The 10,905-nt window shown below is 41.0% G+C and overlaps 1 protein-coding gene across 8 annotated transcripts in view; it reads left to right on the forward strand.

The window, feature by feature from the left end:
* Positions 1-10,905, forward strand: part of zfhx3b (zinc finger homeobox 3b) — a 313,149-nt gene that overhangs the window by 173,963 nt on the left and 128,281 nt on the right. For 2 of the 8 annotated variants that reach the window (XM_077619365.1, XM_077619374.1), the window contains exon 1: positions 7,912-8,553. The exons of the other annotated variants lie outside the window; for them this stretch is intronic. The gene's annotated coding sequence lies outside the window, so the exon portion shown is untranslated. Of the gene's footprint in view, positions 1-7,911; positions 8,554-10,905 lie in introns of those variants that run through there. 8 annotated transcript variants of the gene reach the window in all.

Here is a 10,905-nt window from a genome sequence, read left to right on the forward strand (position 1 = left end):
AGCAGGAGTTAGGGGTGGTGTGGGCTCCTCTGTGTGTAGGGAGGGCTGGGGGTGTCTCCTCTCCGTGGCCTGTGTGCTGATGGAGCCGCACTCCTCGCCCAGGGCTCTGACACTTGCTTATTTTTCATGAGGGCTGCACACTGTTCTCCTGCTCCCTTTGTGGCAGGCCTCCCCCTTCTAGAGGAAAAGACATGCATGATTTCATACATGAAAGATATATATAATTTGACAGCATGGCCTATGCGATACATTTACAATTCTAAACAGACCACGGTAAAACCGGTTTCCTGTGACCTAACCCCTCCAACTCCATCTCCCTTCCCGAACACATGTATTCGTGCATACCCAGATGCATAAGAGATATATGGCGAAAAAAAAACCTTAACAAGATTATAAGATTACTGTTCTTAATTATTTATTTATTTTATTTACAAGCATGTGGCATCACAAGCTCTCATTTATTAATTATCATCTATATCCTTGGATTCATAATCGCATAAACACTTCCAAGTCAAATTTACTACTATTTGCGGCGATAAATGTTCAATATGTCACAATCCTACAAAATTTTAATATTAAAAAGATAAGATTCGCATTGCAACAAAATTTTGAGAATAGCAACATTCATTCATTTCCTGAACCGCCTATCCCCACGAGGGTCGCAGGGGTTGCTGGAGCGTATCCCAGCCAACTATGCGCACCAGGCAGGCGACACCCTGTGGCCCCGGTGGCCAGCCAATTGGAGGGCACAAGGAGACGCACAACCATTAACGCTCACACTCGTACCTATGGGCAATTTAGAGTGTTCCATCAGCCTACCACGGATGTTTTGGGGATGTGGGAGAAAACCGCTGTACCCGGACAAAACCCACGCAAGCCTGGCGAGAACATGCAAAGTCAAAATAGGAGCATAACATAGTTATTATGGTTACACAACATTACTCCTTAAACTCATGACTGCTTGTCTACATCTCAAATGTTGATTACAATATTGAATTGCAGTAAAGACAAAAAAGGAAAAGATTATAACGGATTAATAACATTTACACCTTAACCTATGAAAGTGGTTTAGTGGACACGGGAATAATAGTCATGTTACTAATATATTGCTATCGTCAAAAATTTTCAAGAAGTGCAGCAGTGCCTTGTGAGTGATGTAATTTCCGGCTGTTTAATAGATTTCCCAAATTAATTTCAATTATTAAAAATCCCCCCCCCCCAAAAAAAAAAAAAACACAATGGTGCAGCAACATAGGTGGACAGAAAATATATTCAAGTACTCAAGTCACAGGGCTAAATGGACAATAATAGCACTGTTATTTGCTTGCAGTTGCATGACTGTATAATACTGCCCCCGCTGTCTAGGTAGCATAGACTAAAAGGACAATGAATTAATCAGAGTGCATGAATTGTGAAATTATTTTTCTTTTTTTTGTTCTTTCAGGCTAATACTAGTGTTTTTAAAAAAAAAAATCTTTTAAGGGTAACAATAATTTGAAATGGGAGTGTTTTGAATTTGAATTATACTCATCAATTAAAAACAACTATTATCTTAAGGCAGCATTGTAATTGTAGAAAAAAGTAACCTGGGATTTACATGTTTGTTCTTTTTTTTGTTATTAATATTGTACGATTATCATAATCCTGCTAAACTGATAGATTAATCTTTTTTTTTAAATAACCGGTTAGAGTAGAAAAACACAATTTTGTTAGGTTACTGTTAACATAACATTCTAAAATGATTACAATCTAGCAAATCAAATCAGACATTTTGGTATATTTGGACATGGTAGACATATTATTTGCACTGTTAATTATACCCAAGAGAAGCAAGACAGCATTTTGATTCTTGAGTGTCACGTGTTATGTATGATGTCATGCCTACACGTTTATCCTCTGAGCTATAAAGAAGAATATCACATCACTTTTGTTTTACCTAAGAGTGTGTGACCTTTTTGGAATCCCAAAACAATTTTTCACGTTGATGTCTTTCTGCTCGTGCGAGCATCAAAACATGTTGATACTACGATTCAGCTCACCCTCCTTCTGACGGAATTAAAAGTCCTTGTGCGCTGCCCTTAACGTCTGTCCGTCACACAATCGCAAGTACGTGTTGACGCCGTGAAGCCAAGCAGAAAGGAACCAACATGCGGAGCTCTGATTTCATAACCCCCAAACCCCTTCTGTTAGACACAATAAACAGATTTCTTGAATTTCTATCTCAGGAACTGGGTCAGTGGTTCGGTGGCTAGGAAACAGCATTTTCTTTTGAGGTATGATGTGCAGGTAGCCTCTAAATGCCACTAGACAGTGCAGCCAAGAAGCTGCTTGACATTCAATTGGTTTAGTTTGTTGTTGTTTTTGTTTGTTTGTTTGTTTTAGACGGTTGAATACTACTTGACATTTTGAATATCTGAAGTGTTGTTGTGGTTTTGGGCATGCAAAGATTCCACATGACCAGTTACGATTTATAAAGCATAGGCTGCGTGCTATTTTGAAATGCTTCTTGAATTTTTCCATTCAAATTGAAGCTGCCAATTTCGTAAATATGTGGACGTAATTCTATAACATTACGACAGTATCGATTCATTGGAAAGTAAGATATTTGGAAGTGTGTTATAATGGGAAAAAATGCACATTTTGTGATTGGGTCCTTTTTTACCATTGAAAAGATGACATTTTTGCTCCAGTTTTGACTTTGATTTATTTGTCGCCATTTAAAAATTGGAGGCTAACTTTAAAACGGTTTTGCTTTTGAGTCGTTGTATTTCAGAAACATTCTCAAGCAGTTATGCAGTATGTATATTCTTTTCGATATCAGTCGTGTGCGTACTACGTGTGCTTGCCCGTGCATGCCATGCTAAAGTAAACACCTTCTCTATTAACTCTTTTTAACGAGCTAACACCTAAAAATGGAACAACTCCACTAATCACAATATTTTATGAGTCCCTGGAAATGTCAAGGGGGACTTTAAAGGGGGGCCTCCCGACTGAGGGCGAGCCACTTGAAGGACAACAGCTCCTAGGTGACTGTGTCCGTCCACCAAAACAGTGTTTGTGTTGTCTCTCACCTGTCAACGCACAAACAACGAGCAAGAGCTATTTCACGAGGCAACATTTAGACGGCGCTGAGCTCATTTTGGCTGTGATGCAAAATTGTGAATTTGACCCCTGGCAATAATCCTTGATGTGTATTTGTCTCATGCATCTCCTCCACATGTCAACTCTCATCACATCATGTTTTGGGGGGGTTTGTTGGGGGGGCTGCTTGACATGAAGGAAAATTACTTGCTTTAAGTTTGTATATTCAAGAGCAAAGAGGCATTTTAATGGTTTTGGCATTGTGGCGCAGTGATTATCTTCTGTTCTGTTTTGGTCGACTTACCAGCAGCTAGTGTTGCTCCTGCCTGGAAGGCTCATATGGCTCTGATTTGGGATCAGTGAACCTCTCCCAAGCGCATAAAAACCACACGAGTCAAGTCCGAGTCGCGACCCGGACTGCAGTTTGCATTCAATAGGAAACACTGTACAATTTTCCTGCAAATCTCATTCTCCAATGTTATTCTTTGCTTATCTCTTCTAGTCTCAATTTAAGTTGAATGTCACTTTTTTATGTGTTTATTCTATATTTGTTTTCATATATATTTGCGAGTACTAAAAATTGAGATCTGAAAGTTCCCAGTTGGGTAAAAAATAGACAAAAAAAGTCAAAGGCTTTTGTTAGAACGTTGAAAAAGGACAAAAACAAACAAAAAAACATTTTCCTGCAGTTTTCAGACAATTTTGAGAGAAATCAGACATTTGGATAGGCTATTGCGCGCGCACACGCACACACACACATCCCGCGCGCGTGCACTCGCACACTCACACACACACTCACACCGACAACGTTTTTCGTGTTTGTGTGTCCTTTCATGCACACACACTATAGTATTAGAGAATTCTAAGGTAATGCATAAAATGTTGTTTTTTCAAATTTAAAAAAAATAAAATAAAAGAGAAGAGCTACAATGCACGCACGCGCATACACACCCCAACAGATAACGTTGCACCTGGAACATTTGTGTACCGTGTTGTATTTTATTTTTAGGAGTCTTATATAAGATAAACAATTATCAAAATCAATATATCATCACCACTTCGTTGTAAATCATGTTGTGATATTTCGTTTTTTAAAATGTTGACGTAAATGCAGGGATTTTTTAAAATAATAATTGTAATAGTAGTTTGAAGTCCAAAATGTTATTTGAATTATGCATGGGGTCATTAATAGGATTTCAGGACAAATAGATGGAGGAGATGAATTGATATGGCGCCTGGTTTCTCATGTAAATGAGGCAGACTGACCAGACGGCCACTTGCTTTTACTTTTTAATTTTTTTTCTTCCTATTTATATATTTACATATTTATTTTAACTCGTAACATTAAAAAAGCAGAGGCACATAAACACACAGTAAATTCAAATTTCTCACCTCAAGCTGCACATGCATGCTTTGATGCATCACGTTTTTATGTTGCAGTGAAATATTTCAGATTTCATTTCGGGGGGAAAATGTTCATAAATGATAGGCTCGTTGGTCCAGTGTCATTTTAATATTCATTGTGTATTCATATCACCTATGATAAAAAAAGAGGTGTCAATCAAAAATGAATAATGTCCTATTTCTTTAAACAATGTTGAAATTAAATATACATTTTATGCAGAGGGAAATAATGGAAATTGCTACATGGGGGACAGTAAAACAAATATTTGAAATATTGCTGGACATCAAAAGTCTGCACCCACGTCACTGTTCAGTTTCACATCATAAACGGAATGCAGAAAGCACAAAACGTATTAAATAAATGCGCAAAATATTCTTACCTCAAACATCAATTTTCTGACAAATAAAAAATCAGGCTGAATATTCAAATTCATTTCATGTTTCAAATGCTTCCCAAACGTGAATACATCATGAAAAGGCGAGCATTTTTAAAAGATGAATCTTAAAATATGCAAATTACCATTTTATTTACCGGACTATAAATGAATTCTTAATTAACACCCATTATTTATAAGTCATCGTATCACCTTTATGTACAACATTTGGCTGAAGTTCACAATCAAGGAGATGCTGCGATCTTTTATTTTCGCCATCTACGTCACTCGTGCACGCTTCCTCGGCCCCGGGTCCTTGTTGCTGTTGTTGTTTTTGTAGTTGTTTGCTCCATCACCCCCTCAGAACCTGCAGTCCAACTCGCCCGAAGTGCGTGGGTCTCCCGTGGAGCTGCAGTCACGCTGCACGCTCCCCGTGGTCCAGCTGAACATAAGAGGGCGCTCCCTCTGCACCTGGCCGGGCTGTCCTCACTCGAGTAGAGGGGGGGTCTCCGGACCCCTTCCATGGGCCCTCGCGTGCAGGGAGCACCCCCCAAATAAACACTCGCAATTTCCATCGAATGCAAAAATATATACATAATCCTTTTTAATAAAATATAGGAAAAGTCAACATGGCTCTGCGAATTTAAAAACACATTTGTATAAAATCACAAGAATGTATAAATCATATTTCAACGTCAACCTGAATTTTAATACCATTGTTTCACCTGGCATGGTGAATTATATCAAGCTGCAGTTCCAATATAGCACCTTTCGGGCTGTATTTTCATCAACGTCTTGCGTCAGGTGCAAAATGTAAATTCATAATGTCTTTTGAAGAGTATTCTTTGTTGCCAAATCGCACATCCATGCTGTTTGTATATAGTTATATTTGAAACGCGATGTTTATTTTAAAGATTATGCCCCTCTTATGTTTGCTCATCAAATTATCCCATATAATTACAGTTTTCGTTAATATTGCAGAAAATAAACTCAACACTAGTGTCAATAGAATTTCGAACCCCTAAATACACACATTCCCTTTATTTATTTGTATTCTAATCGTCCTCACGCGCCTGACTTCTATAGATAACGTAAAAATAGAAATGATCATTGAAATGTTTCAACTGGACTAATCTCCAGATGATGATGCGTTCACGTGACACGCACGCACTCACGTACCTTGCTTTTATTTGTATTTTTTTTTCTTCTTCTTTTGTGCACTCTGGGAGCTCTTTTGTCACGACCACGTCGTGTCGTGTGGCCACAGGTTGCGTCGAATGCCACTCGTGGATCGTGGACGTGTGCTTCCTATTGAAGCTGGCACGTGGACGCTTACCCTTCCCACAGAGAGGCGCAATTGAATGCTGTTCACACAAAAGACCACCCCCCCCCCCTCCACACACACACACTTTTTTTTACCCCCCCCCTTTTTTTTCAGAGACCCCCTAAAAGCATGAAGGGTCCCGTCCCCCTAGCCCCCTGCACTGATCATGATGGACTAATGTCACTCGGGCCTTTTTTTGCGTAGACTTTGTTAGTAAACCCCGGTTTTGTCTCCAATTACAACGGCTCCTCAGACGCTATTTTAATTTTTCACATTTTTATAAATACTTTTTTTCGTGGGAGAAGAGCCATGTCACAAATCCTCCTGATTTCTGCACTTTGCCAAAGAAATAGACACCATACACGCGTGTTTTCCTCTTCAAAAAAAAGAAGGGATCAATGCATGCCTCAACTTGTGGATGGCAAGTCCAGGAAATGCCAACATGCAACCTATCTTATATTTTCGCAAGGGGTGGGGGTCCCACCTTCCTATACATGGTGCGCGTTTTTATCCATCTACACTCTTACACACTTTTACCCTTAAATATCTTGAAAACAAATTCTTGTGTCATGTAAGTCACGCTTGCACTTCACTTTAGCCTGAACCAGTGCTGGAATGCATTATGGCGTACAATGTCCAATTTACATTGTTTCCGTAAACATGGCACTTTATGTGATCATTCCAAGCTGGACCAGAACTAAATGTATAGAGCACAGAATCAATTGTCATCACGATGCGTTCAGTGGGTGTTCGTGCATTATAGACACAGAGGACAGTGGTTATAAATAGGATATGCTTTATTATACAAGAGAGGGGGTGTACTGTGTATATTGCTCATACATGGGAGATTTTCCATTTCCACAAGGTAAATATGACATCTCGAAATTAAGGCAAGAGCAAGCTCCCTCAATTTATTAAAAAAAATGCATTAATCGTGCTTATTCTCAATCCTCACATTATCAGTCAGTCATCTTTTCCATATGTTTTACATTTGCTCCAATCGCTAAAGCACCTCAAATGTAAACGAGACTTTTGTTAACCAGCAAAAACAGGCATTGTATTCATATACAACCTAAATTTTGAAAAAAAAGTTCATTGCTGCAAAAAATAGAAAAATAATAAAAAATAAAATAAAATAAATAGTTCAATCCAAAATAATCTCTTCGGAGTGTCCATAATATTTGATAATATTTGCATATGCGTGAATAAGTGACGAAATATGAATATGACACTTGACACGAATAGTATTTTTTTTCAAATAGATGACGTATTTATTATGTTTTTAAGACAGATACAGTGTATTTGTTCTATTTACTCCTTCAAAACGTCCCCAGCATTCCTATAGATTAGTGTGCTTTGAATATACGTAACGGTATTTCTTTTCCACGGACATTGTGATTTAAAAATTCACATACCGACTCTATTTAGTACCTAAATGTGGCGTAAAATGACCACGTATGTTTTCAATAGTTGATCATAAACCCCACGTATAGATTAATCCTCGATTGTAGTTCAATAACACTCCTTTTTGACTTTTTGAACTTGTGTCGGACGATCGCGAACTCGAGGAAGAACAACTAAAATCCAGCTCCATCTCAAGTGCGCGTTCAAAAAATAAGTATTTAAAAAAATACCCATCAAGTATTTTTAAAGTGTGTATGAGGGGAAGAAAGACGAGCGGAAGCCGGAATGAATGTTCTCATGCGACGTTCAATGTACGCTCGCTCGCTCGGCGGCCAGCCAGCCAGCGTTCACTTTCCCTAATCAAACTCTTACTTCCCGCCTCTCTTAATTCCATATTTTCTATTCCTGATCATTACTTTCCTCTTTTTCTCGCCCTTCCTTGTATCTTTCTATCTATCCATCCTCCCTCCCTCCTCTTCCTCCCTCCTCCTCGCCCTCCCTCCGCCGGCTCTCCTCTGCTGAATCTTATTGATCCACAAGGCGGCTAATTAGCCCTTCCCTTCGTGCCTGTGTAATGAAGCACATGCGCACTGAATTAATCACAGCCATTTTTTCCCCCTCGCAGGAAACTAATTAGCAGGAATAAAGATCCAAAGAGTTTTTTTCTTCCCCCCAATCATCAGATCTCACTTTCACCTCTTCCTCGCACGCCGCCAACTCCGGACTTGGCTGCTTTGCATCCAAATTATTTTTGATATCGCCTTTAACAACTAATAGCTACCTACTTGCGCCCCTCTTTTTTTTCTCCTCCACCCGAGCACTCGGCAACAACAATGATCTTTCCCTTTTTTCCGGCCACCCCCGAGAGCAAACTGACCGAAAGGGGACTCTTCTCGCCTTGATGGGATCTTTAGCTCCATCGTCTCGCTACTGGATTAAAAAGCGAACACCACAAAGCGGCGCATTGTAAGTTGCAACTTTGTCTCCCCTTTTTTGTGTCTTCTTGTCCGCCGCACGAGTCCGTCTATTCTCTCTCTTAAGCTTCGTTTCTCCCTTCCGTGGCGGTGGACTTGTAGCGGAACTGGTCCCCCCTGTTTCGAAACTCGCGTCCCGGTTGCGAGAAAGGCTCGTTTTGTGCGAGTTTCCAAGCTTTATTCGAGATTCGCAATTGGGGGCGTCGTGTCGTTCGTTACCTGAGGTCGTCCTCTCCTCTTCGTCTACGGGCGACGGCGAGACGGACCGATCCGTTCACACGAGGAAAAAAAGAAGCTGATTTTAAAGAAGAATAGGGTTTTTGGTAGACGAGGGAACGTTTGTGGAGGGTTCGTGGCTGTCGAGAGTCGTGTTTCGAGCGGATTTCGTCGGCGGCTCGTCGCGGAGCGCAGCCCCGGGGAAACAGCTCCGACTCCAGCCTGTTGGCTCCGCGTAGCTCCGGCGACTCTCGGTTCTCGCGCTTCTCACATTTCGGGGTCAAAAATTTAAAAAAAAATATATTTCAAAGCGTAGTCGTCCCACGCTGGGGCTTTCGTTGTGGTGGTTTATGAGATCCTTTCTCCTGGAGGGGCTGCGTGCGTGCGTGTGTGCGTGCGTGTGTGAGCCCTCCGCCCCGACTCTCAGCCACTCTTTTCCCCCCCTCGGCTTCATCACTCCTCGGCTCGGCTCGTCTTTTTTCTCCCGCTCGCTTCTTCGCTCTTGGCTTCTTTTAGAGCCGTGTGTTTTGGGGGAAAGTCGATTCTCAGCCGTTCCCCGACCAAGTCCCGTGTAAATCGATCGCGCGTGTGTGTTGTGCGTGCGTGAGCGCTTGACGCGTGTGCACGCGACGTGCGAGTTCGTGCCTGCATCTCGGGATGGGATAAAAAAAAAAGGGAGCCCCGGGTTCTCCTTCGTGACAGCGGGGGATCAGATAGGACCGATAGCCGTGCCAAGTGCACGGACGCTCGGGCCGGCTGGCTGCTTCTTCCGCGTACCTCCGGGATTACTGGAAACAAAACCTTTACCTATTCGCCTCATTATAGCCATTAACATTGGAAATGTGTCAATATGGTACTTTTTATAAAGAAAAGCCCTAAAATGAGATTTTTTTTGGTTTTGTTTTAAGAGAACAACAATAACAAAAAAAAATCATAGTATGAGGTGTAGAAAAGAAAAGAAGAGGATATGTGAGCAGCGGCTTGGGTATTTTACACAGTGGTTGAGGATGGTGTTTGGGAAGGGGGGTGGTAGGTCAGACAGCAAGAAACAAGGGGAACAAGGGTCACGGAGTGAGTTCACAGATAAAAAAGCACGAGAGGAAACCCCCTCACCAAAACAGCCGTGGGACCATGTTAGGGCCTTGGGGGGGAGGCGATGGGGGAGTTGTTGGAACGAGGAGCACCGTGATGTTGTTTTTGGGTGTTTGGGGGCGGGGGGGACAGATAAAGCAAAACAGTAATGCTTGTCACACGACTAATAACACTTTGCATGTTGTTGGCTTGGAAGGAAAAATGATAGACTTGTTAGGATATACGTATAGCAATGAGGGAAAAGAGCTTGATGGGGGTGTGAGGGTGTTCTCGGGGGCGCAAGGGTCACATAGCCACGGGCCACCGAGAGGGAATAAAGAGAAGAGGTCAGATAAACACATCTTTACCTCTCGGTGTGGACATTGACTTTTCAAGGCATGCATTTATTATTCTGATTTGAGAATTAGGAGAAGCATTCATTTCGATTTATATAATCCCACATTTTATGCACGTCGGCAGATTTTTGCACGCTCGGACTGCGGTGATACGAGCGTGAAAAGCACGCAGGTATATTTCTAATTGATCAGCTTTCATCCTCTGTCACATAGATACTCTTCTTCCTCCCCATCCCCAACTGCCTTTTCTGTTACAAAACAGACACACAGAAGTATTTAGCTCAGCCGTATTTTCTGTCTTGCGTCTTTGTCTTTTTGTCAGCTGAATGTAAATCTTATGAAAAGTACCAGTCCAGCATTGGAGCATGAGGGATTGTGTGTGCGTGTGTGTGTGTGTTTTGGTGCTGGTTGTTATGAGTTAAAAATGCAAGCGTGGCTGTATAATATGACATTTATGAACAAAAAAAATCAGAATTGAAAAGGTGTCATTTTGATTTTGCTTAGTGTGTGAAGTCAATCTCAGCGTAGGTGTTATGTTCTCATATGATTTGTCTTTTGCCCCATTTTAAAACAAATTTACACTTGGGAATTTGTTATTAAAGCCATAGTGTCAGGATGATTTTTTTTGTTATTTCATACAATTTACATAAATAAAAAAACAGTTCATTTCCCGATAATATTTCTGACCAATAAAATGATTA

The sequence above is a fragment of the Stigmatopora argus genome, chromosome 2, assembly GCF_051989625.1.
Source record: "Stigmatopora argus isolate UIUO_Sarg chromosome 2, RoL_Sarg_1.0, whole genome shotgun sequence".
Lineage (NCBI taxonomy): Eukaryota > Metazoa > Chordata > Actinopteri > Syngnathiformes > Syngnathidae > Stigmatopora > Stigmatopora argus.